Source organism: Myiozetetes cayanensis, unplaced genomic scaffold, assembly GCF_022539395.1.
Source record: "Myiozetetes cayanensis isolate MyiCay16 unplaced genomic scaffold, myiCay2020 scf17, whole genome shotgun sequence".
Taxonomy (NCBI): Eukaryota; Metazoa; Chordata; class Aves; order Passeriformes; family Tyrannidae; genus Myiozetetes; species Myiozetetes cayanensis.
In genome coordinates, this window is record NW_026087378.1 from 6,922,560 (window position 1) to 6,945,885 (window position 23,326).

Here is a 23,326-nt window from a genome sequence, read left to right on the forward strand (position 1 = left end):
GTCTGCCAGAGCATGGGAAATCGCTGATAAACAGTATTGTGCTGTGCTTCCAGGCCATTGTCCCAAGAACTATACACTAAGCTGCTGGAACCAATGATTTATCTCACTGAGTTTGTAAATTAGAAGGTGAATGGGCAACAGGAAACGCACTAGCAAGAAAAAAAGAAACCAATGTGCAGTGACATATGTTCCTGAAGTTTATTCTAAATATTATTAAGCTCCTTGGAGCAGCACATCTTTGACTTTTTGAATGTTTACAGCTGTTTCTGCAGTGTAAGGCCCAGTTAAGCACGTGCCAAATATTAAACTCAAGAGCAGCTTCATTGATACCCACTGAGTTTCAGTAGATCTGCACCAAAGTACAGTCTTTTTAACCTGGCAACTGTAATGTGGCAATTCCTTGGTGACTTGGCACCACATACAGCCAGATTATAGGTTATTATAGGTTATGTTCTCTGCTCAGTGGGGATGTGCACAACTGAGGAGTCTCCCCTCGGCTACACAAATGTAAGACCTGACTTTTAGTTCCATGGACTCTCAGCTTCTTTACCATCAAGGCTTTTGCACTGAAAACATCTCCTGGCAATGAATATTTTATTTTGATGTGGACCAGAGCACAGCCTCTGTCAGAGCATAAAACTAGTAGTGCAAGAGCAGGAGACATTTTTTGGGGGTGTATTTATGTTGGAGATTTAGGAAGCAGTTAAGATGTCAAAGAGAAAATACCAATGACTACAATGGATTTGCTTCTCCAAGTAATGCTCTGCAGAACTAAGAACCCAAAACCCAGCAACACCTGGAAGATTAGGCAAATGTGCTCATGGCAGCAATCACTGGGAACACACAGAAGGTTAATAGTTGAGACAGTGACAGCAGTGTTTTCCATCTGTTCAAAGCTCACACAGATACTTTTTTCCAATCCTACCTGTGGCTGAAGCAGGAGGCTGTAAGTGCAGGGATTCTCAGGGAAGCAGATTCCCAGTGAATGTGTTCAAATCAGACATCCATGGGTGAGAGCAGGTGTGACCTCACACATACACTGACGTTGTCACTTCTGACACCTTGACAAAATGACTGACAAAGGCGGCAGAAGAAATAGTAAAGCAAAGCTGACATCCAAGCTTTAGCTCTCCATTGCTCCCAAGCTTCTCATTTGTTTGCTACCAGTAGTGCTTCACAGCATTGCTGTGAAATTTAAAATTGAAAATTTGGAGAAAAATTTGAAATTTTAAAGTTTGGATTAAAAAAAAAAGTCTTCTAAGAGACTGGGAAGATGTCTGCACCAGCTGTGTTCATGCACAGTGAGCTCACAGCCCTCCAGCCAGGCTGGGGACTTCCCTGTAGTGTTGATTCTTTCTCAGGAAAAATTCCTTCACAGAAAGGGTTGTCAGGCATTGGAAGGGGCTGTCCAGGGAGGTGGTGGACTCCTCATCCCTGGAGGTGTTATAGAAATGATTGGACGTGGCACTCAGTGCTCTTGCTCTGGTTGACAAGCTGGGAATCAGCCACAGGTTGGACTCAGTGATCTTGGAGGTCTTTTCCAACGAAACGATTCTGTGTTTTAAGCCGTGGGACGTGGGATTGATTGTAAGTGGAAGAGGTCAGCACGGCTGCTCCCCTTTCCAAGGTGTCAATAAAACACCTGACAAAACTGTATATCTGGAAACTGTATATCTGTGCTGAGCTTTGTTGTCTGTCTTGGGAACAGAAGCTCTCTTGACCTTTACACACCCTTCGATCCCATCGCTCATTTAACCCGGCACTGCAGAGGCAGGAACACCGAGCGTTGATGCCTCGGGGTCGCTCACAGTGCCAACAAAAACAGAGACTTTTGCAAAGGTCTCACAGGCAAAAGGAAGAAAAAACACCTTCTAGTCCTTGAGGAGATGGAGCATAAAATACCAGGCATTAGCTCCTGCCACATCACAAAACTCAGGATTGTACCATAATTCCAGCTTTGTTCTTGGCCCCTGCGTTTCCTGGAGGCTCATGGGCCCTCTCTGACACACAGCCAGGGGATCCCAGGCAGAGGTAGGGAGGTGCTGGAGGGAATGGAATGAGCACCTAGGGCTGGGCAGCATGGGAATGTCTCCAGTGGATTCCTTCTTGGGTTTAGGAGGGGCTCCCAATCCTAGGAAAGATGCTCCCACTTCTCCACAGGCCCAGGAGCAGCACTGGCTGTTGGCAAGGAGAGGGAGCACCTGGCAAGAGCTCACCTGTTGCCAGGGAAGGGAAATAGCAATCTCTTAAAACAGCCATTAAGAGGGGGAAAAGCAATTATAATTTGTGAAAGTGATAATAGATAACCAGTCAGCATTTAATAGCTCTTCCAAGATATCTTTGACAATATCTCCTATCCACATATCTCAGATTTCCTTCCATTTTTTCATTATTCAGATTCATTTTGAATTCAGTGCCAAGAGCACCTTGGCACCATGGAGGAATTCTCATGTTTTGACTTTTCATATCATCAACCTGCCTTAGAAATGAGCTTCAACTAAGCAGGCAGAAGACAGATTCCTTGCCTCATATTTTGTTTTTATTTAGTAGAGGCCAGAAATAAAAAAGAAGAGGGAGGAATTAGAACACTTTACTGTGGCTTTAAGATTCTTTGGAAAATCAGTTATCAAGAGGTGGCCTTTTTTGGGAGATTCAACTGATATTACGCTGTTCATTTAAGCTTACTGAAAGAAGATTAAGAGACAATTTAATCACAGTTTGTGAGTACCTGCATAGGGAGAACCTTTGATGTAAGAGAAATCTTTAACACACAGGCTTTTCCCCTCCCTTGGATTTTATGATCCTTGGCCACTGATGTTCAGACTGGCTTCAGACCAACTGAACTTTGAGGGTTCCATTTTCATTTGTGAAATGCACACTAATTCAACAGGGTATTAGTTGACTTAATTAATATTGCGAAACATTGATAGGTTTAGATGTTAGACCCTCCAGAAGAACTGGCTGTAAAGCAGACAAAACCATTGTCCAGCTACTTTCAAATAAAGTGCACTTTTTGATCCTCAGAAATAAAAGCCCCAGTGGTAGCATATCCCTGTACAGCCCTCTGGATACGGAAGGAGCATCATTCAGAGTTCAGATTAATGAAGTGAGATTTAGGAGGTCAGAGCCATATTTAATTTCATATTATCATGTCCTCTCCAATGTAGTTCCAGCACGACCTTAGATATGTCACCTCTCCCCCTCATTATTTAAATTCCCTACCCATAAAGTGGATATAATAATAATATTTATACACCTCCAAGGAGGGCCACAAACCTCATTTAGTAATGTACATTTGGAGATCTTCATGTGGAATTTATTGCAGTAATTACAAAGTATTGTAAGGAATCTTTGAAAAAAAAAAAGTTGGGCTTCAAGATTTTGTGATTTAGTATAACCCAATAAACCACAACTCTCAAAGAACTCAGGGTAAGCTCTGGGTGCAACAGGATGTTTCCCAAATGGATGCAGGATCACTCAAGGCACATTGAGAATTCATGAGTCCACACCTGCCTGGAATGTGCAGAAGTACCAAATTCAGGAGGTATATGAACCTGTTCTGGGATGATTGCTTGTTGTGATGAGCAAGCAGAGGAAGCAATATACAACCCAAATGATTAAAGGCAAGGAGGAGAAGCCCACTCTTAAAGCAGCAGCCCAGAACATGTGTCAAAAGTGAATTATGAAAATAGCCTTGTACATCCACGGCAGTTTCCCAGAGCCATTCAGATAACAATGAACACGACAGTGTGCAATAGGAATAACAATGCCCAGAATTATTTCAACCAATATATTTTTTAAAGACAGTCATTTTAGTTCTCTCCTTGCATCTGTAAATGGTAGTTGAATTAATGATAAATATGACTCGAGCAACAAAAGATTCTGCATTACATTCTATTATCTGTCCTCTCTTACTGCCTGGAAGTGTGATGGAGATATTCCTTACAACTGAACTGCAGATGATCTTGTACCCAGTGAACCATAGTTTGTACAGAGAAACTAAGAGGCTGGGGAAGAACAAAAAGCCTCTCAGGTCACTTGGCGATTGCCTGCAAGGTTTTAGGGATCCGTGTAGTTTAATATTTCACTGTAATGCAATTTCCCTGCTGGGATCTTCAAGCACTTCACAAACATTAATGCTAAGATTCACACACGGTTATTGCCTTGCATGGGGAAATTTCCAGGGCTGAGTTCTGCTGCTGTTCTGAAGGCAGAGCAGGGCTGAGCAGGGTATGAGAAGGCAATGCTTTGTATCACAGGGCTAGACATGATCAGGGCTCAGTGAGACAGTCTGTGTGCAGCTGTACAGAAGGAGAGACTGACACCAAGCAACTTCAAGGGAAAGGAAAAAAAGCTTCTGTGTTTGAGCTGTGTCACCTTCATCAGGTTGACTGTTATGGAGCAGAGTGTGAACATGGACAGGGAGCAGCCTCAGCATGAAATGGGATATTTTAAGCAAGGGGGATTATTATTTTCTGGATGCTTTTCTCAAGCAATCCCATATTCCTCCTTCTCCCACTGGCTTCATTATAGAAATTCGTGCATGTCAAGTGATATCACCTTGTGCGAAATGATATCACCTTGTGCTTTCCCACTGGACTGTTTGCTAAAGGCATTTAGAAGTTCAGATGCCAAAAATGTCTGTGCTCATCTTGGCTTTGGCCAATTTTGCCAATGCTTTCTCTCTCTTCTGAGGTTCTCATAACCAGGAGTGTGTTTTAAAATCCAAATCCTAACCAGGCAACAAAAGAAGCCAAAACTCAGCTCATGTTTAGGCAGGAAACCTCGCTATAAGCATCTCACCAAATGCCAGCTGTTATTTGCCTCCTCTACAGGCTTTGCTCTTCTGCCTGTGTGTTTAGACTGGATTAGAATCCCTCACTCCAGCACAGAGTGATTTCATAGAATCATAGAATCAACCTCCGAGATCATCCAGTCCAACCCTTGATCCAACACTGCTGTGGTTACCAGACCATGGCACTGATGCCACATCCAGTCTCACTTTAAAAACCTCCAGGGACGGTGAATCTGCCACCTCCCTGGGCAGCCCATTCCAATATCTGATCACTCTCTCTGTAAAAAATTTCTTTCTAATATCCAACCTAAACTTCCCCTGGCAGAGCTTAAGACCGTGATATTTGTTGCTATTCTTTCAGCAATTCAATTTTGCCCGATGTTATGGGGAACAGCCTGCCTTGAGAAGTGAGTCAGGGCATTACTTTACTTTTACCAGTCTGCTTTAAACAAATATTAGAGAGCAGTGCTCCCCTGGGTACCGTTACAGCAAACAGCAATTTTCAAGCAAGCTCCAGAGTAGATTGCTACTGAGATGCTTCTGTACTTGTAGGATGTCTATTATGCACTTATGGCACTTGTGTGGGGGGGGATGATGGTGGGGAAAATTTTACTGGCCTTACACGAGAATAACAGTGTACCAGGCTGATGAACTCCACAGCTTCACTGGTGTGTGCAGGGATTGTGTGTGTTTGACACAACCTTATTTTTCATTTCCTTTTAGAGTGCAGACCTGGGGCTCATGATGCAGATCCCTCTGCACAAAGGAGGGGGCACAGTGGTAGGACACAAGATGTTTGAGATGTTTGCTGTCCCTTCCTGTGGCATAGCTGTCCCCTGAGCCCTCTGTCCCCATGGGAGACTGACAACCTGAGGAGCAGCAGCATCAATCTGCTCCAAGCAGCATTTCTCAGCCCTTCACAAGTGAAAGTGTGTGTAGTCAGGAAAGCTCACCTGTGATGGGATGAGCCAAAGGAAGAAGGGGCTTGGCTGCACTCTTGCAGCCTGTACCTAGCACTGCTTTGCACCATTTGCTTCATCCTTTCCACAAATTACCTTGTCTCCATTTCATTCCCCACCTGCCTTTTTTAGCTTGTCTGCCCTGCTCAGCGCTTGGCACAGAAATTGTGATGATTTCCATTCAACTCATACACTTCCATACCCCTCTCCCTCCTCACATCGCCAGGCCATTTGGGTCCTGCTGGGTGGTCTGGGTCTGTCTGCCCTGTTCACTGGGGTCCCACTGGGACAGACTCCCTGGAGCAGCTCCAAGAGAGGCACTTCTTCCCACTCTACACTCAACACAGACAAGGAAATACAGTGATTGCAGGTCTGTTCCTAAGCAATGGGTAGGTATTTACTAGACTTCAAATCCTGTAGCTCACCCCTCCCATGTCAAGTGCCTCCCCAGCAGACCTCAAAGGTAAATGGGCTAACAAATGACTGTGTAAGGAGACCCTCACACAAGTTAAACCTGCTCCTTTTTAATCAGCTGCTATGCTGTGTGGAAAACTGATATGTGCCTGTGTTCATGGCTTTCTGGTCATGACAGGGAGAGGAATGAGCATCTAGAGAATGAGAACCCATGGATGTTCATTAGCTAAAGAGGTTTGGTAATGCTGGGCTGGAGGCTGGAGCTGAGTGCTCTGTATGCAGAACTATCCCCACACTCTGTGGTCCAGCTCCTCCCCAGGTCACTGGCATTCACTGTCAGGCAGTAATGATTTTGCTTGGAATCTTGGTCTGTAGGGGTACTGGCATGCCAGGAGGGATGAGTTCATGCCTGTGTGTATGGTGAGGAAAACGTATATTTGGAAGGGTCTGCACATTGCCCAGTGCTGGATCAGGGCAGACAGTGAAAATAGAGTCGCTGTCTCATGTACTTCATTGGTATTCTGGAGGCAGCCGGACTAGAGACTGCACAAAATTATTTTCAAACAGGAATTACAATTGGAGAGGCAAAAAAGAGAGAGATGGAGAGACTTTGGGGGGCATTTGTCAGCTGACAGCCTCAAGGTTGTATTCAGGCTGCCTCGCTGATGACAGAATAAACACAAGAGAATCTGAAACAAATGGTGCTTCGTGGATCAAAACAACTAGGTTCTGCCACATACTTAGTGGTAAAAGGCTTTTCATTGTGGACAGAAGGAGTGATCCCAATCTGAATCCACAATAAATGGAAAAACAAGACTTTCTCCTGCTAAACACAGGCTGGCAAGGGAGTGCTGGTTGGGGTAAACGCTGCACATCCTTCTACAGCCAGATTTATGCAGTAAAGCAGCAATGCCTTACGTGGTGAAGCTCCATTCCCTTCATGTCTGCTATTGGGCTGATAGACACGATGCTTAATTCTGCCAAATTTGTCAGTCTTGACCTGCGAGCCTGATCTTCGGGAAATTCTATTCATTGCTGAATAAATAATGCATGGGCAGTCATGCATTTTTCATGCTAAGACTTTTAAAGGCCACTGTAGTGATGCATGTAAATTCAATTTCTCCCCCCTCCCCCTTTCTCTGCACACTCAACTGCTAAATAATTACTAACATCTGACTCGCAACATGGTGAGGGCTGCACCAGCCAGAGAATCCACTGTTGCTCTGACACTGCTGCCTCTGCTCCACCCTCCATAAAGTGCAGGAGAGAGAATTCCAGGCAATACCAAAGCAATCTGTCTCTTTTCCTCCCCCTCCCCCCTTTTTTTTTTAATTTATTTTTTTTTTTTTATAGGGCTCTACAAAAACACATGTGCGTGAAGTGGAGCAGAACAAAGGGACCGGCTTGTGGATTTGACATTCTTGTGGAAGCACATTAATCCCTTCCAGAAAAGCAAAGCTGGTGCCTTTATTTGTAGCTGTTGGCTAATCTGTGTGCGAGGGAAGCGAGCGGGCTGCGGCTCGGGGCGGCTTTATCAGGCGAGAGAGAGACTGAAGGGCTGCGACGGGAGGAGGGGGAAGCAACGCAGCTAAACAAGGGCTTAGGAAACAAAGCCAGAGAGCAAATCTGGCATGATGGAGGTCAGGAGCGGGAATGTTAAAACCCTCCAGGTTAACTCCCTCCCCGTCGGTGCTGGTTGTGGGTGAGGTGAGGACAAGAGCTGTGTGGGGCTCGGGGATGCTGTGGGTGAGGCTGCACTGAAACACAGCTCAGCTCTCCAGTGGGTTTTCACAGTGAGAGGGCTGTGATGAAGAAACCAGCGGGGTTTCTCCCAGCTCCAGGTGACATTGCTGATGCAGAAAGGACCAGGAAAATCCCCCTTGTGCCATCCAGTCTGCTGGATGACATCCATCAGGCAACTCTGGTCCCCTTTTTGGGGAGGGAATGAGGCATTAACTTCATTAACTTAACCAAACTGCCAGCACCAGACAGACTGCTGAAACAAAAATATGGAAAAGACAAACTACTGAAATGCATTCCAGTCTCCATCCCCTGGGGATCAAGCTGCAGTTTTACTTAAGAATTCAGGATCTGCTGCAGCAAAATCGAATAGCCAGCAAGTACAAAGGGATGTGTAGAGGACATCACTTTGGGCATCAGTGTGTCAATGTTAGTATGAAGAGTAAAAGATAAAACACCTGGATTTTGAGCACATTCAGACCCATTGGCAGGAGCAAAGTGCTAATACAGTTGCTGCAATCATGTCTATACTTAAATAATTTCCCCTATAAAGGCTTCAAGGTGATGATTTATGCATGGTTTGTTTACACACTAACACTTTGGTCTACTAACTTCCCAGTCCGGCAAAGAAAAATATCATGTTTCCCACCAAAAATATATTTCTGCACAGTCAGTGAAATTATTCAGGTGCTTAAATTAAAGTGTATGCTTAAATGCTTTGCTGCCTTGGGACCTAGTTTTATCATTATATGCTTAACTTGATGACATTTCAGACCTAAAATCTGATGTTCAATCAGGGTGAAACAGACTGCAGAGTTTGCTTCAGTGCTTTTTGGGCTCTTCTTATGAAATATGTGAAGCCATTCCATAGGTCAGAAGAGGTGAGTTTGCTTGTTCAAAGTCAGGGCTGCTCACCAGAGAAGGGCACAGGACTGACTATTTGCATGGAGAACTGCATCAGTCTTATTCAACAACTGCAAGAGAAGGAGATGGGGAGGTAGGAAAGAAAGGAGATGTGAAGATGAGTGCTGAGGTCTATCCCCTGCTCTTGTCCTAGGGGATGTCATCTGTACATAAGAGCCTGGTCTTCTGTAGTAATTGTAACATGAAGAAAAGAAATTTATCCAGATGCAATTTAATGCTCAGCTCTAAAACAGCAGCCTGCATTGAAAGATTTTGGCTAAAGCCACTCACAAAACACATGCACACACATATAAACCTATTTCAAATCCTCCTTCCTGATCTGAAAATCATTTTGAAACACAGATGAGAGCTGACTGCAAGCACATCTAGAGAACTTGGAGAGAAACCTATCCGAGACAAATTATGGAAATGAAATGCCCATCTTTACAAATCAATGCCGGGGAGTCCCTGGTGAGGAGTATATAGATCATTTAAAAGACCTCTCATCCTGTTCACTAGGATTCAGCTCCAAAGTACACTGGCTGATGTGGGGTGTTATTAATAGCATTGGCATTAGGGAATCAGTCACCTGTACATCGTTCATGGACTTCTCTTGTCCCTTTTACTTTAGACTTTCATTTATAGGCTGGTAATAGATTTGCATTTTGATGAGAGTAAAATTGGTCACAGTAAGGATGGAAAGGGAAGAAGGTGCCTTATTGATCCTGATAGTAAAGTCTTCCCCTCAGCAGGCTATTTTAATTGACAATGAAAATTGTCCAGTCTGTTCAGAAAACCCTCTTCCTGGTTTGAAATCCTGTGCCATGTCACTGTTTGTCCTGCTCTCACGGTGCTGCTCTGTCCACGTCCCTCCCTCCCTCCTGCAGCAGATCTGGGTTGTGGTTTGTGCAGTCGCAGGGGACGGGCTGTGCCAGCGCCTCTGTTAACGCAGCCCCTCCTCTGCTTTGTGCAGATCCACACCCTGAGACAAAGGTGCCTCCTTTGAACCGAGCCATCCCTTTGCTAATGTGCCAAACCTCCTTTCCAGCCGAGTCCCCCTTTCCGGCTGCCTCGGAGCCAGGCTGTGCATTCCCTGTGAGGGGGAGCTCAGGCTCATTTCAGGAAACCCACATGTCGTCGGCTTCTGCATTCAGCACAGTTGTCAATCTTGGTAATGAAGAGGCTGAGGACTGGGGTGGGAAAGCTGTTAAATAAATCATAGTCATGCTTTGCATTTTGATAGGTGTTTTTTCATGTCTAGCTCACAGAGTGGATGGAGGGAAGTATCATTGTTCCTCCTTCACAAGTGGCAAAAGAGAGACCTGCTGAGATCAAACAGCTGACTCAAGGTCAGCCTCCAGCCAGCGACAGATGAAAGGCTCCAGCCTCCACCCCTTGCCCAGGGAGGTGGTGGTGAGGTTTGAAGAGCTGATCATTTGGAAGAAGGGCCAGATGTGATTTCAGGAGCAGTGAGTAGTTGCTGTGCAGTCAGGCTGAAAGGGCAGCCCTGTCAGGGTGAGATGCAAGGGCTTGATGAAGCACCACAGAACCTTCCAGCAAAAGCCCCATGGACTTTTTTTCCATCCTGCAAGGATGCAGGCTGAGACTATAAATTGCAGAAGCTTCCCTCTAGTCATCATGTGAATCTTTGCTCCGTGTGTGTGAGGGATGTGATTAGAGACAAACTGTCCTGCTAACACAGAGCATTCAGGGACCATGACAAAATGCTCTGACAACACAGGCAATTTTCTGTAGGTATAACTCTCTCCTCCCCAGTCCTTACACCTTTCAGGTCTTGCTTTCCACTCCACTCGTGCCATTGGTACATCAGCACCCCAACATTCAAGTGGATAAGCTGAAAATCCCTCTGTTTCATTGACAACTAGAAGCAGGATGGAGATACAAATGCAATGGCAGCTCTGGGTACAGCCTGCTTTTTGGGCATGGATGGAGAACTCTCCCCATCCTGCTACTACTGCCCCCACCCCCAGGAAAATCAATCCTCCTCTTCTTTTTGTCTGGACCAACCTCAAATAGCTGCACCCTGTTGCTAGGCTACCTGGCTGCCTTCCACACATCCCAGAGCTGCTGGAAACCTCACATCAAATTGCAGCTCACATGTTGGGTTATTTTTATCTTTCTGGGGAGATGGGGGATGAATGGACAGCGGAAGGAAGGAAGGAAGATATTCAAGTGCTTGGATCCTCTGGTCAATGGGTAATTTGGTGTGTGTCTGAAAAAGCGTGTGAATATGAATGTGTGTGTTTCTGCTTCCTTAAATAGGTAGATGTGCGGGATCATAATGAAATATCTGGCTGGCTAATGAATATCAAGTGACACCTTTTGTGCTATTTTGAATCCTTGATAATTTGTCTTGTGTTCTGCAACAGCCAGAAAAGAGCTGAGAACAGCTTCACAAAATGCACTGATGCACCAGAAAACCTGTGAAGGGCTGGCAAGTATGGAATAAAAAGCTCTTGGCATTTATACAGCCATGAGATCCGTACATGTGGCTTGGATTTGGATGATCTCATCATGAAGAAGGCAAAAAGATGGGGCACGAAAGTGAAAAATGGTTGCAGAGAAGTGATTCCCATCCCCCCTGGGAACAAGGACTGTACTCCCTTGTCCTGAGCCACCTGTGTTACCCAGCCCTGGGCAATGCCAGGGGAGTTCCTGGGCTACTGCACATGGCAAACTCTGGGCTGGGGGACCCAGTAGATGAAATAGGAAATCCATGAACATGCAGGATCTTATGCACCACCTCACCTATTCTAAGGACCTTGTCTATACCTCTGCTAATGCACAGCATTGTGTTTTCTTCTCTGCTTTGTTCCACAGCTGGCAAAACTGAAGCAGGCAGAACCTGGCTGCCAGCTGGCCAGTGAGGCTGAGGAAAACCATGGCTGGATCCCATAAATACATCATGGTCCGTGTCCCATTGAATTAAAAAGACCTATAGAAAACATCACCTCATTTCTTCTCTGTTGCTGCTGGGACTGGGGGATTTCTGTACAGACCAGCAATAGACTGCAAGAAAATGAAGTTGCTTTATGGTTTTCTCTACCCCTTTTCTTTCCATAAAATGTGCTGCAGTCATATGAAGTAAGAAATCCGCTGCAGCTCCGATCACCCTCACTGCTTTATGCTGGGTTACAGAAAAGGCTTTTTGATTCTGTTTTCAGGTTCAGAGGAGAAAGAAAAGGACTTTAGAAGTGGCATTTTTAATCCTCTCTTTGTATTAACCAAGGTCCTCAGCTGGAGGGTGGATGCAAACCACCAGATAACCTCTCCCTGACTGCAGGTGAGCTGCCTACCTGGGACCAAAGCCTCCCAGGACAAGAAGGACACAGAGGGACTGGGAAAAAGCCACTGGGAAATGGCCATTTCACAGGTAGCAAAATGACACACACACAGTTATTGCAGATGGGAGGTGCTGTTGAAAGGGGAAAAAAAGAAGTGAAGAAACTCCACTGCTCAGGATCCATTTAAACCTCACCCTCTAGAAACCATTCCCAGCAGAGACTGTTCTTTGCTTTCAGCCGAAGACGGACTCTCCCTTAAATCATGACTGCCAATTATATACGAAATAATTTCAAGCCATAAAACTGAGCCCAAATCAGGTTTCCTGCCCTCATTCCCTCTGTTCTCCTGAACATCAAACAGGCACCCGGGGCTGAGACCTGGCACCTCCCCACGGCGCCGGCAGGAGACGTTTGTTGGCAGTCGCAATCGTGGGCTCAATCAGTGACAAGGAGATTATTTCTATTTTCTCAGCAGCTGTTTGAAGGGAAATAATCCTGGAAGAGCCTAATGAATTAGCGTTGTGAGAGTTATCTGAACTAATGAGAAGGAGTGGAAATGGGCTGAGGAAAAGGGGCTGTTTTTCAAAGAAATGCAGTGCCTTTATTGGCTCTCTTCTGCTTTGGATGTTCAAAGGCTCTTTTTTTTTTTTTTTTTTCTACAGCAATTTATTTCCTGAGCAATTGAAGAACAAAAACAATTACAAACTGTACCATTTTCCTTTTTTTCCTCTGAGCTTTCTCATTTTCACTTAGTGAGATGCTCAAACTGATGATGTTCCTTCCCGTCCTCCCTTTCCCTTCCCCCTTCTCCAAGACCAGACCAATTAGAGACTAGCTAAAAACAAAACCAAAACAGAGTAGCAGAAGTCTTCTGCCCTATGCAGAGTTAGATATTGAGCCACAGCATGCTAGGGAAATTAAAATAAAGATGGAAAAGGAAAGAAAAAAGGAAAACATCTCTCTGGTGCTTCTGAGATCAAAGGATCAACCCTTGAAATTTGATGGTTGGGAACTTCTGAGAAAGGAGGTTGTTAAACCATTCCTGAATTCTGTGTCTGTTTTATCAGCAGGGAGACAGTGACATTGTTTGAACCAGATACTGACTTTTTCCCCACAGAGGTTGTGTGATGATTTCTGAGTGTGTTCCCCGAGGCTCAGGGTTTGCTATGAGAGATCAGGGGCAGGGGCGATGCTCGCACTTGGAGCACACGGCTCCACGGATGCAGCCAAAGACCTGGGAGCTCCCTGCATTGCCCATGTCCTGGGCCTTTGCCCAAGCAGCCAGATACAGCTGTGGACCTTACAAATGAGCTTGTGGTCAGCTCCCCACAGTTCTTACACCTTTCTCTTTGGAAGAGGCTGGTGCTCCCCACTGAATTCACGTCAGGCGCGTTGCTCTGCTGCACAGTTGTGTGTGCACATGCAAAGCTGCCTCTTCATTCACTCCAGGCTGACGGTGGCTGGTGCCCTGCCTGCTACACCCTATTTGGCTTCATTGCTCCTCACCTTCTCCAGGGCTCACAACACAGCCTTTGCTTCCCTGCAAAATACAGCTCTCCCTACTTCTCAGGTTTTTCTCTCTTCAACACACAAATTATTTCAGAGGTAGATGTTTACTGTGTGATCCTCTGCACATCAACACTGAGAAAGCAGAGAAAGGTTGATCCATTAAGATATTAAGGGAAAGATTTGAAACGCAGCCCTGGATCTGAACCACCTCTCTGGGACTGATGCTGTGGACTCTTCTGGCACCAGCTACAAAGGCTGGAAAGGAAAGTGTCCCCACCATCTGCCACCTGGTCCCCACTGCCCTTTGGCTGTGGCTGAGCTGCTGGTGTGGTCACTGCTTAATGACCTTCAATCAAAACACATTAAGCCAGCCAGGATCTGCTATTTAAAGTAGCTCCTCTCCCTTCACTGGAATAACCTAAAGAGCAACCAGATGAGCTCTTGGCAGGCAGAGGTGAGAGGCTGTTTCTGACATGCTGGTGTGACAGTATTTATGGCATAGTAACAGCCCAAGGGTTATAGACCTGTTGCTCACGTGTCCCTCCTCACAGGATATCCTATTGTTTGTACTAAATACCTTTAATTGTTATTTTCCTGTTGCTACTTTAGACAGTTTACACACAGCTGCAGCCCCACATGCCCTTCAGCTCACTCACAGAATCCCAGGATGGGTCAGGCTGGAAGTGACCACAGTGAGTCACCTGGTCCAATCTCCCAGCTAAAGCAGGGACATCCCAGAGCACATGGATTGTATCCACACGGTTCTGGAATGTCTCCTGTGAGAGAGACTCCAGACGCTCTCTAGGCAATCAGTGCGGGGTTACCCTCATAGGAAAGAAGTTATTCCTCATGGGTTCTCTCTGCAGGTTAAGTTTGAGTTTTCCCTGTTTCAGCTGCTCTGATCCATGCCTGTGCTCGAGCCCTGAAGTGCCACACGTGTTACAGTACACTGAGGCTGAGGAACATGAGCAAAGGCACTGCAGGACTGAGACCACAGTTAGTTTTGTTCGTGTACAGAAAGGAGCGAAGGGACTGTGTGACACGGAAACCATCCCTGCCTCCCCACGCTGCTGCAGTCTGGGGAGGGAATTTCAGAGAGGGAACGAGGTCAGTGGAACAGTACAAAAGCTCTCTCGTTGCTCATAAAGCAGCATGTCTGTTTTGTCTGTGTGTGTGTCCTGGGATGCCACAGTCTCCCTGGTGTCCTGCCCCTTTGCCCACAAGACCTGGAAGGCATCCAGAGCCGGTTCAGTGATAATTTTTCTGGCATGGCAGAGACTGGCAGGTGGTGCAGAACTAATGTGTTTACCAGTACCCACTTAACTCCAGTGCAGGGAGGTGTGCTGGGATGGGGAGAGGCACGACCTGAACGCGGTGTACTCTGAGTGCTCAGAGCTGGTGCATGATCTGATGGGGGTCATGGCCAAGCAGTGTAAAACAGAGCTACCCCAGGCTGCTGGAAAGTGTGTAGGAGCTTTGTGAGGTCCAGCTCTTCTCCAGGGCACAGAAATCCCTAAATGGCATCCCATCTGCCTCCTTCACCCGACCTAATAATTAATAAAGTCTTTATCCTTTATCTGGGAAAATGTACATTATAGGAAGGAAAAAATAGCAGCAACCATCCATATGGAAAAGGATTTGGCAAGGCCTCCTTTGAATACTTGCTTTCTGCTTCTGCTTTACTTTACTGACGAAAGAAGGTCTCATATGCCAGAAATGTAAAAATAATGCATGAATAGCAGAAAGTAGCTTAAATGGTTAGAAATAGGAGTGAAACTGGTTGATGAGGGTTCATTGCTCCAAAGGAAATGAGTGAAGAAAACGTGAAGCAAAAGAAAGGGAGAAAAGTTGAAATGTAAAATCAAAGTTTAAAATTCTCGCCTCATTAACAGATCCGTGGTGGGGAATTTGTTTAGAAATAGATTCGTGTTATGTTCTCTGTCTCTCCAAAATTATAGTTTTAAAATTACATGAAATATTCATGGAGGATGGGGAGGGAACCAATATCACCTTTGCTTTTCTGTTCCAATGAAACAAACCGAGGTGAAAAAGACGGGGAGTGACTGAAGAGCTTTTCATTCCAGGAGGGTATGAAAAAAGAAAATTTTCCTTTCCTGTATTCAACGATTACAATGATAATGGCTACATAGGAACCTAGACAGAGAAATTTCCAATCCCTCTAAAATTCTCTGCAGCTTGCAATTACACATAGTCAGATTTATCACGGATGCCAGATGGCACAGCTAGAATATTGGCAGGGATTTTTGAAAGAAAGGAGGAAAAATAGCTGGCCCATTCCGTGCCTTGCTTGCCTTCCCTTCTCCCTCCCACCCACAGTAACCTGTTCCTATTTTCTGTCTCGATGTAAATTTTCCTTCTTCTTTGTAAACCAGCAATTTGGGGAAAGAAACAATCACACTTTTTTGGGGTTAAGCCTTCATCTAAGATACCCATGGGTTCCCTGAATTGCAAATGGGTGAAATCACTTAGTTCAAAGGGTTTTCTTGCAACTAGCCCTATTATTTTCACTGGGATGAGGATGAGAAATGAGAGTAGAGTGGGATCTTGCAAAAAAAAAAAAAAAAGACCCTTACACTGTAATCAGGGAGTTGGCTGCTTGCTGGACAGACAGAGAGGAAGGCACAGAGGTACTGATGACAAAATCTGGATGTAGAAGATATTTCTTTGTAGTGACATTTGCAGAAAAAAACCCCAAATCAACAGAAGATGTTGATTGTACCCCGTGCTCCCCCCAGATGCCTAATCCAGGTTTTTGCAAGGGTTTAGAATCCCGTTTGTAAGTGCTCAGCAACCAGCTGCTTCTCCTGTGTCACTTGTGGTCAGATTTTCAAACCATATCAATACCCTCCAGGAGCACTGTGACATGCAATCTGCTCCCTGTCTCCAAGGAGGCAAAATTCCTTTGAAAATCTGGCCCAGATGGTCAATGTCAATCAATTTTGGAAAAGCCTATAATGCCCAGCAAGTACCAAGTTATGCATCTCAGAACGATGAACGAAGCGGTGGCTCCAGGAAGGACCTGGACCTTATTGTCTTTCATAAGGTGAGGAATTCATGCCAAATCTCACCACAGTTCTTTCTATTGGCATAAACTTTGATTCTCCAAGGTATTAATTTGAATTACTCTTTTTGGTTTCTTTGAGAGTTAATTGCCTAAATTGCATCTGGAGACACAGACCCCTGTCAATCTATTTATCTGTGTTTATCCCTCCATCCATCTGCTTTATTTCACTTGATTGTTCGCATCCCATCATCTGGGGGTTGCTTTCAGAGTTTGTGTGTCAGGCGCAGCATTTCCACGTCTTTTTTTCTGAGCAGTGTTGACAATTCTCACCATCAGCATATTACAGGTTGAAATCTTTTGTCTTCCTGTGTGCACACACTCTCTATGTATGTCTCAATGAACATCTAGACGTAACAAGAAGGCAGGAAGTGAAGGATGCAATTACTCCAGCTGTCTTTAATCTCAGCCCTTGTACACAGCACTGTTCAGAGAAAGAGCACTAACCCTGCAGATACAGACCTGTCAAGGCACCTCAGTTTTCTGATTTACCATTCCCTTCCTGAGTGGGTGGGTGTGGACGTATCAGGAGTAGAAAAGAGACTGCACAGGCAAGAAAAGGCTGGTGGCAGCTTTCATCAGCCCAGCTGAAATGTCTACAAGAGCCCTCCTTTCTCATCAAGCCCTGGGGTATGTGTTCACTTTGCCTTTTGGCCGAGTCTCGCTGATGTGGATCCCTCAGGGATGTCTGGAAGGTGAGTTCACATCAGTCCTACCCCTTGCACTCTCCAAGCATTTTGCCCCTCACAGAGCCATGTCTAGGTAACAGAACCATTAACATGCCTAAGAGGAGTTATCCCTCCATGGAGTTAGGATAATGTTGCCTGTATTCCCCCCATAACCTCATTGCTCCTGGACACTTTGGGTAGAGACTAAATTGCAGACTGCTGTGCTCAGGCTGGCCTGCCCTTATGAACTAATGTACAGAAGAGCAGTGTTTATAGTCTCTGTGTGGATGCACCACCCCTCCCCACACTGAGAAATCACTAGTGGTTACAAAATTGCCTCCAGAGCATCGTTTGATGGCAAGTAAAGCAAAACAAAAAGAACAATTACCAAACTCTGAAAAAATCCAGGACTGAAAAGAAATAGCTGGAGGTAGAATGAGTCTGTCCTGGCTGCAGTGTGATTATGAATGCAGACTCCTGAGGACATAAATGTGATCCAATTGAGATGATGTGTCCTTCCTGTATTTAAACCAAGAGAGGAATAATGCCTCCTATTAAAAGCCTATCTGCCCATTTCTCAATTACTCATGCAATCATTCTTCATTTCAGTCTCAAGTTTACTCTGCAAAGCCAGGTGTGATTACCTAGATTGTTTCTTAGCCAGATTTGATGGCTCTATTCAGCTCCCACAGCTGCCTTGTAAGTCCTAACCAGGGAGGTCCTGGGAGCTGAAGGTTTGGAAATAAGGAAACAAATGTTTGTTCCTGAGCAAATCTCTTGTTCTCTCCAGATATGCAGTGGCCAACTCAGGTTAGTGCCAACAGTTCAGTTTGGAAGAGGGTGACAGAGATTTGTTTTTAACTGTTTCAGTGCCTAAACCAGGAGTTTCAGTGATGGGTTTTTTTCCCCCTAAGTGGAGTGATTGGAATCTGTCCTTTGCTTTATAGCTGTGAATAGTTTATCTTAGGGCTGCAAAAAATGCCATTTATGTGGCATTCTCTTAATGCCTTTTCTGGTGTCCTGTGCTGCTTGTTATGAAGCTCCAGGTGACTGGTGCAGGACCAAGAACACCTTTACTGTGGTCCTTGACTGAGTCTACTCATCTAGATTTTTAGGAGGGATGGAGAGGGACTATTTACAAGACCATGTAGTGACAGGACAAGGAGGAATGACTTCAAACTGAAAGAGTGTAGGTTCAGATTAGATATTAGAAAGAAATTCTTTACTGTGGGGGTGGTGAGGCCCTGGCACAGGTTGCCCAGACAAGCTGTGGCTGCCCCATCCCTGGAAGTGTCCAAGGCCAGGTTGGCCTGGTCTAGTGGAAGATGTCCCTGCCATGGTAGGGAGTTGGAATGAGATGAGCATTAAGGCCACTTCCAGCCCAAACCATTCTGTGATTCTATGATTCCATTAACTGTTGACTTTAAAAGCAACCCCCTTAGGAGGCTCAGAGCTGGAGTAATGACCAGCAGAGGCAGAAAGTGTGTGAAAACCAGGGCTGTAAAGGTCCTTCTGTCTTTTTCCTGAGCCAACAGGCTAAAGCCTTGGTACAGCTGAGACCCAGCTGATCAGCACTGGCATAACAACCCATCTCTTAACCTCCTTTGCTTTGAAATGCAGCAGGGGATGGCTCTGGCTGCCAGTGCCTGTGATAGCTTTTTGGGACGGGGAGGGAGCATCTGGTCCTTTTTTGGCGTTTAACTTTCTGGATTTGCCAATTTTCACAAAGAATTGAATAGAGAATAGTGAACAGGAGGAGTTTCCTAATCATCCTGAGGATCCTTCAGGAACAGCAAAGGGAAGCTGAATTCACAGATCTGAGTGTTCAAGGCAGTGACTGAGCACAGATCTAACTTGGGCACTTGCCAGTGGGGCGAGCAAGTCTCTGCTTCTCAGAAGTGTGTAATGCCAGATTAAGAGCAATCACTTCAGAAAATTAAAGGCCTGATTTGCTCTCTTTCTTCCTCATCTCTTCCTGCTAAATGTGTCAGCTCTAGTACTCTCTTGTCAGCACCCTGCACTGTATTCAGGGCCCGGTAAATTCTATGGATGTACAACTTGCTTTGCCATAACACTCAGGGAAATGGGGCAAGAGAGCAACAGATGGGTCTGCTTTGACACTGCAAATTTCCCTGCCTTTTCTTCTTTTACTTCAATTTGAATCAAAGCATTACTGAGCAGTGGGGAGGCCCTCCTCTCCTCCCTGCCTTGCAGCTTGTTGCCATTTAATAATGCAATACAGTGTTTATTAATCCCTGCCACTATCATTGCACTGGGTTTCCATGTGTGTGGGAGAACTCTCTGAGAGAAGGAAAGCAAGTGAGGGGAAAAAATAATAATGCCACAAATAATTGCCTTGGCATTCTAGAGAAGAAAGGCAGAGGTTTATGCCTGGAAAACAGCTTGTCATTTGTCTCTAGTAAGAGAAAAATTGCAAACAGATTTCCTACAGACACTGGCCACACACTGAACTCATTAAAAATCGTGTGCTTATTGCTTGTTGCATTGTTTCCCCTTTCTGGCTGCCACAATTTGTCCTCTCTTGGGAGGTTTGGCCACAGCATCCCCGTGCTCCCAGTGTGTCACTCAGGGCAATGCTTCCTGCAGCCTCAGACAGCACCCAAGGATTCCTGCCAGGCTGCACTTTCAGGAGGGGCTGAAGATGACAAGGGGCCATGGGTTCCCAGCTTTCCAGTTGCCCATCTGGAGGGATGCAGATGAGGCTCTTCATTCCTCCGTGCCCAGCTGCCTTCTCTGTTCAAATGGCCACGATAGATTTTTCCCTTGCATTAAAGGTTGTGAAATCTTTTAGGCTGAAAGATATATGTGCTTCTGATCCTGCATCTTTGCTTTTCCTTTGGAGAAATACTGATATGGTTAACTCTGGGTTAACAGGGGTGAAATGTGCCCCACCTGCCACACGGAAACAGGGCTGTGCCTTGAAGGGGATGTGTTAGAGCTGCAGGCAGCACTGAAAAGTCCCAAAAGAGGGGCTACAGCCCCCCCTACCATCCAGCTAAATCTGTGCCTGTCTTAAAACATGAACAGTTGTACAAACAAAGCCGTAAATTAAAGCACAGTCCTTGACAATGCTTTAACATTCATGCTCTGCTCTCCCTCACCGCCCACAGAAGAGAATGTTGCCTCCCAGGGGTGAGTGGTCTCCTACATCTGGCCTTCTCTTTCCACCTCTTTGTGTTTTCACTGTCCTACAGCTGGATCAGTATCCCAGGAGGACAGGAAGCATCTTCCCAGGCTCTGTCCACTTGGGGACAGTGACCTTTCAGGGCTGGGGGACCTGGACATTGCAGCTCAGGGTAGGAACTGGGGCTTACAGGGCACAGAGGAGGTAACTGCAGTCCTGGCTGGTGGTGGAGCAATGCTGGACCTCTGGCACTACAGAAAGCCCAAAGTGACCATGCTCCTGATGTCACTGCCACAGCTCTGTACATGATTTGAGACTGGGTGGATCTAAGACGTGGCATGGTTGATACACCATACACACTTCTGTGTCGAAGTGTCAATAAATCTTTTCACTCTGAAGCCAAGAATCTCACCAGAAATTGGTACCCATTTCTGAAGTATCTGGAAAAGACCTGATTGCTAAAAAAATTTATCCTCCTGAGCAAAATTCTGAAACCTGGGCTCTGCCAAGCTACCCTTGGCAAGCTAAGGGACTCCAAATCACTACTCACTGCTAGAAAACTGCACTCGTGGTGCAGTCCAGGATATTTCAAAGCCAGAAAATCAACTGAAACAGCACTCCCCAACTTGCAACAACAATCAACAGTGCCTCTTTAGAGAGAGAATGTCTGAGGAAAGAGTTAATTCTGTTTTCATGCCTTTAAAAACAATTATTTGTTGTCACCGTGAAGAGTGAAAGATAATAATAATTACAGCTTAAGTGTACTGTTCAGTTGCTTCCTGTCAGAGGGGCTAAGAGCAAATCAGCTAGTCCAGGCTTTTTTGAGCTCATAATTAGGTTCCTACCATCATATTCCCTCTTTTCTTACAGAAAGGGGGGGAAACTGCCTTCTGAAGTATCAGAGAGAGTTTTGTCTAATAATAGAAGCTTGCTCTTGAGTGATGTTTGAAATCCATGGGGGAGGGGAGAGAACAAAACAAGGGCAAGATTTATCCTGCAGCATCTATGCATTGTAATTTCTTTCTCTAGATCTTTTTTCCTAGTTGCCTTATAATATTTTAAGGAGAGCTATAAAATGGTGCTTAGTTTAATACTGTGCAGAGCTCAGCTAAATCTCTTCCCTGATCATGTCACCTTTTCATTCAGTGACTCCACACCTTCCCTCTCAGTCTCCATCTGTCTGGTCTGTTTAGCCTACAGAGTCTCTGATACATGTAGTATTTCTCATAACTATACTGCACATAGTATGTGGAGACTGTTCTTAACTGGGTCTCAAATATATCATTACAACAAAAAGCAGGCTATGGAGATGTTGATTAGGGAGCTGAACCCTGCAAAACATAGAGCCAAATGAAGTGAACAAAGGAATGGAGAAAAGACATGAGCAGATATCCCTGGAGAAGGAAGAAGAGATGTTTTGGTTGAGAGGACCATGGTGAAATAGTGGCAAGTGTGGGAGAAATTGCCATGTTATAACTCAGTTTTAATGAATAAAACCTTATGGAATATTTTTTCTACTGATATTAAAAACAGGTTTGAGAAAAAATTCCTCCCTGTGAGGGTGGTGAGGCCCTGGCACAGGTTGCCCAGAGAAGCTGTGGCTGCCCCATCCCTGGAAGTGTCCAAGGCCAGGTTGGACAGGGTTTGGAGCAACCTGGTCCAGTGGAAGGTGTCCCTGCCCATGTCAGGGGGCCTGGAATGAGATGATCTTTAAGGCCTCCTCCAACTGAAACCATTCTATGATTTTATGTAAAGAAAACATCAAAACATGTGAAATTACCTACTTTGGGGTGGATTTTTTTTTGTCCACCTGAAGCCTCAGCCTATTTCCAAATAAAGGTGTTCAGCAATGTGAACATCAGACCTTTGAAAAATACATGGAGATCCTACAGTCTGAGCTTCCCCTCAGGAAGCTGGTGCAAGAGCAGGCGGTTTTATGGTCATCACATGAATGCAGGAACTAATCTTGAGAAGAGAGTTTTGCAAAATGCCTGGTGGACATGTAGACAATAAGGAAGTGTCTGCAATGACAATGGAAAGCACTTTCCCTAATGAGAAACATCCTCCTTATTCATACCATGCCCATGCCCTGTGTGGTTCTCTGGGTGGTGAAATGTAGGGTGGATCCAAGCCCCTGAGTGCAGCTGATCCAAGTTATCTAATTGCTGCTAATGTCTTTCTCCTTGGTAGGCACAGGAAACTTGTGTAATGAAAAACAAAATTAAAATAGCATCAGGATTCTGTCTTGGGGCACCAAGAGAAAGCAGCAGTGGTATTCCTGAATTAGGGATGCCAACCACTCCAGCTCCCCAGCCAGCTCTCTCTGAACATTTTGTACAGTATCTGCAACAATACTAACGAATGCAATCAGGATGAATCATGTAACAAGGATGAATCAAGGGTACAAAGGGGATCTGGCTGCTCAATAAAAACCTAAAACTAAAACCACCCACTGCATCCCTTTCAGAGATGGAATGGTTTGACCACAGAATCACAGAATGGTTCGGGTTGGAAAGATCATCTTGTTCCAACCCCCTGCCATGGGCAGGGACACCTTCCACTAGACCAGGTTGCTCAGGGTTGGGGCATCCACACCATAATACATTGAAATGGAGTATGTTACTGTTCTTTGGCCCAACACTGGAGCTGTGGACATGGAAGACTTTATTATTTTTAATAGTAGTCATGCATAAGTTCTCTTAGAAAGGCTCATCACATAACACAGTCTGAGCATCCGTCTGGTGTAACACCAAGTTCTCACCAGACACTTCTGTTCAAGGCAAATGGCAGTGAGTATCCTTGTCAC

At 45.3% G+C, this 23,326-nt stretch overlaps 1 long non-coding RNA gene across 1 annotated transcript in view; it reads right to left on the bottom strand.

Annotated features, from left to right (window-relative positions):
• The window catches only part of LOC126638554 (uncharacterized), a 1,011,613-nt gene extending 988,518 nt beyond the window's left edge, over positions 1-23,095 (bottom strand). Inside the window, exon 1 of the long non-coding RNA XR_007628628.1 lies at positions 23,075-23,095. This is a non-coding gene — a long non-coding RNA (uncharacterized LOC126638554). The remainder of the gene's footprint in view (positions 1-23,074) is intronic.
• Between the last annotated feature and the right edge of the window lie 231 nt (positions 23,096-23,326).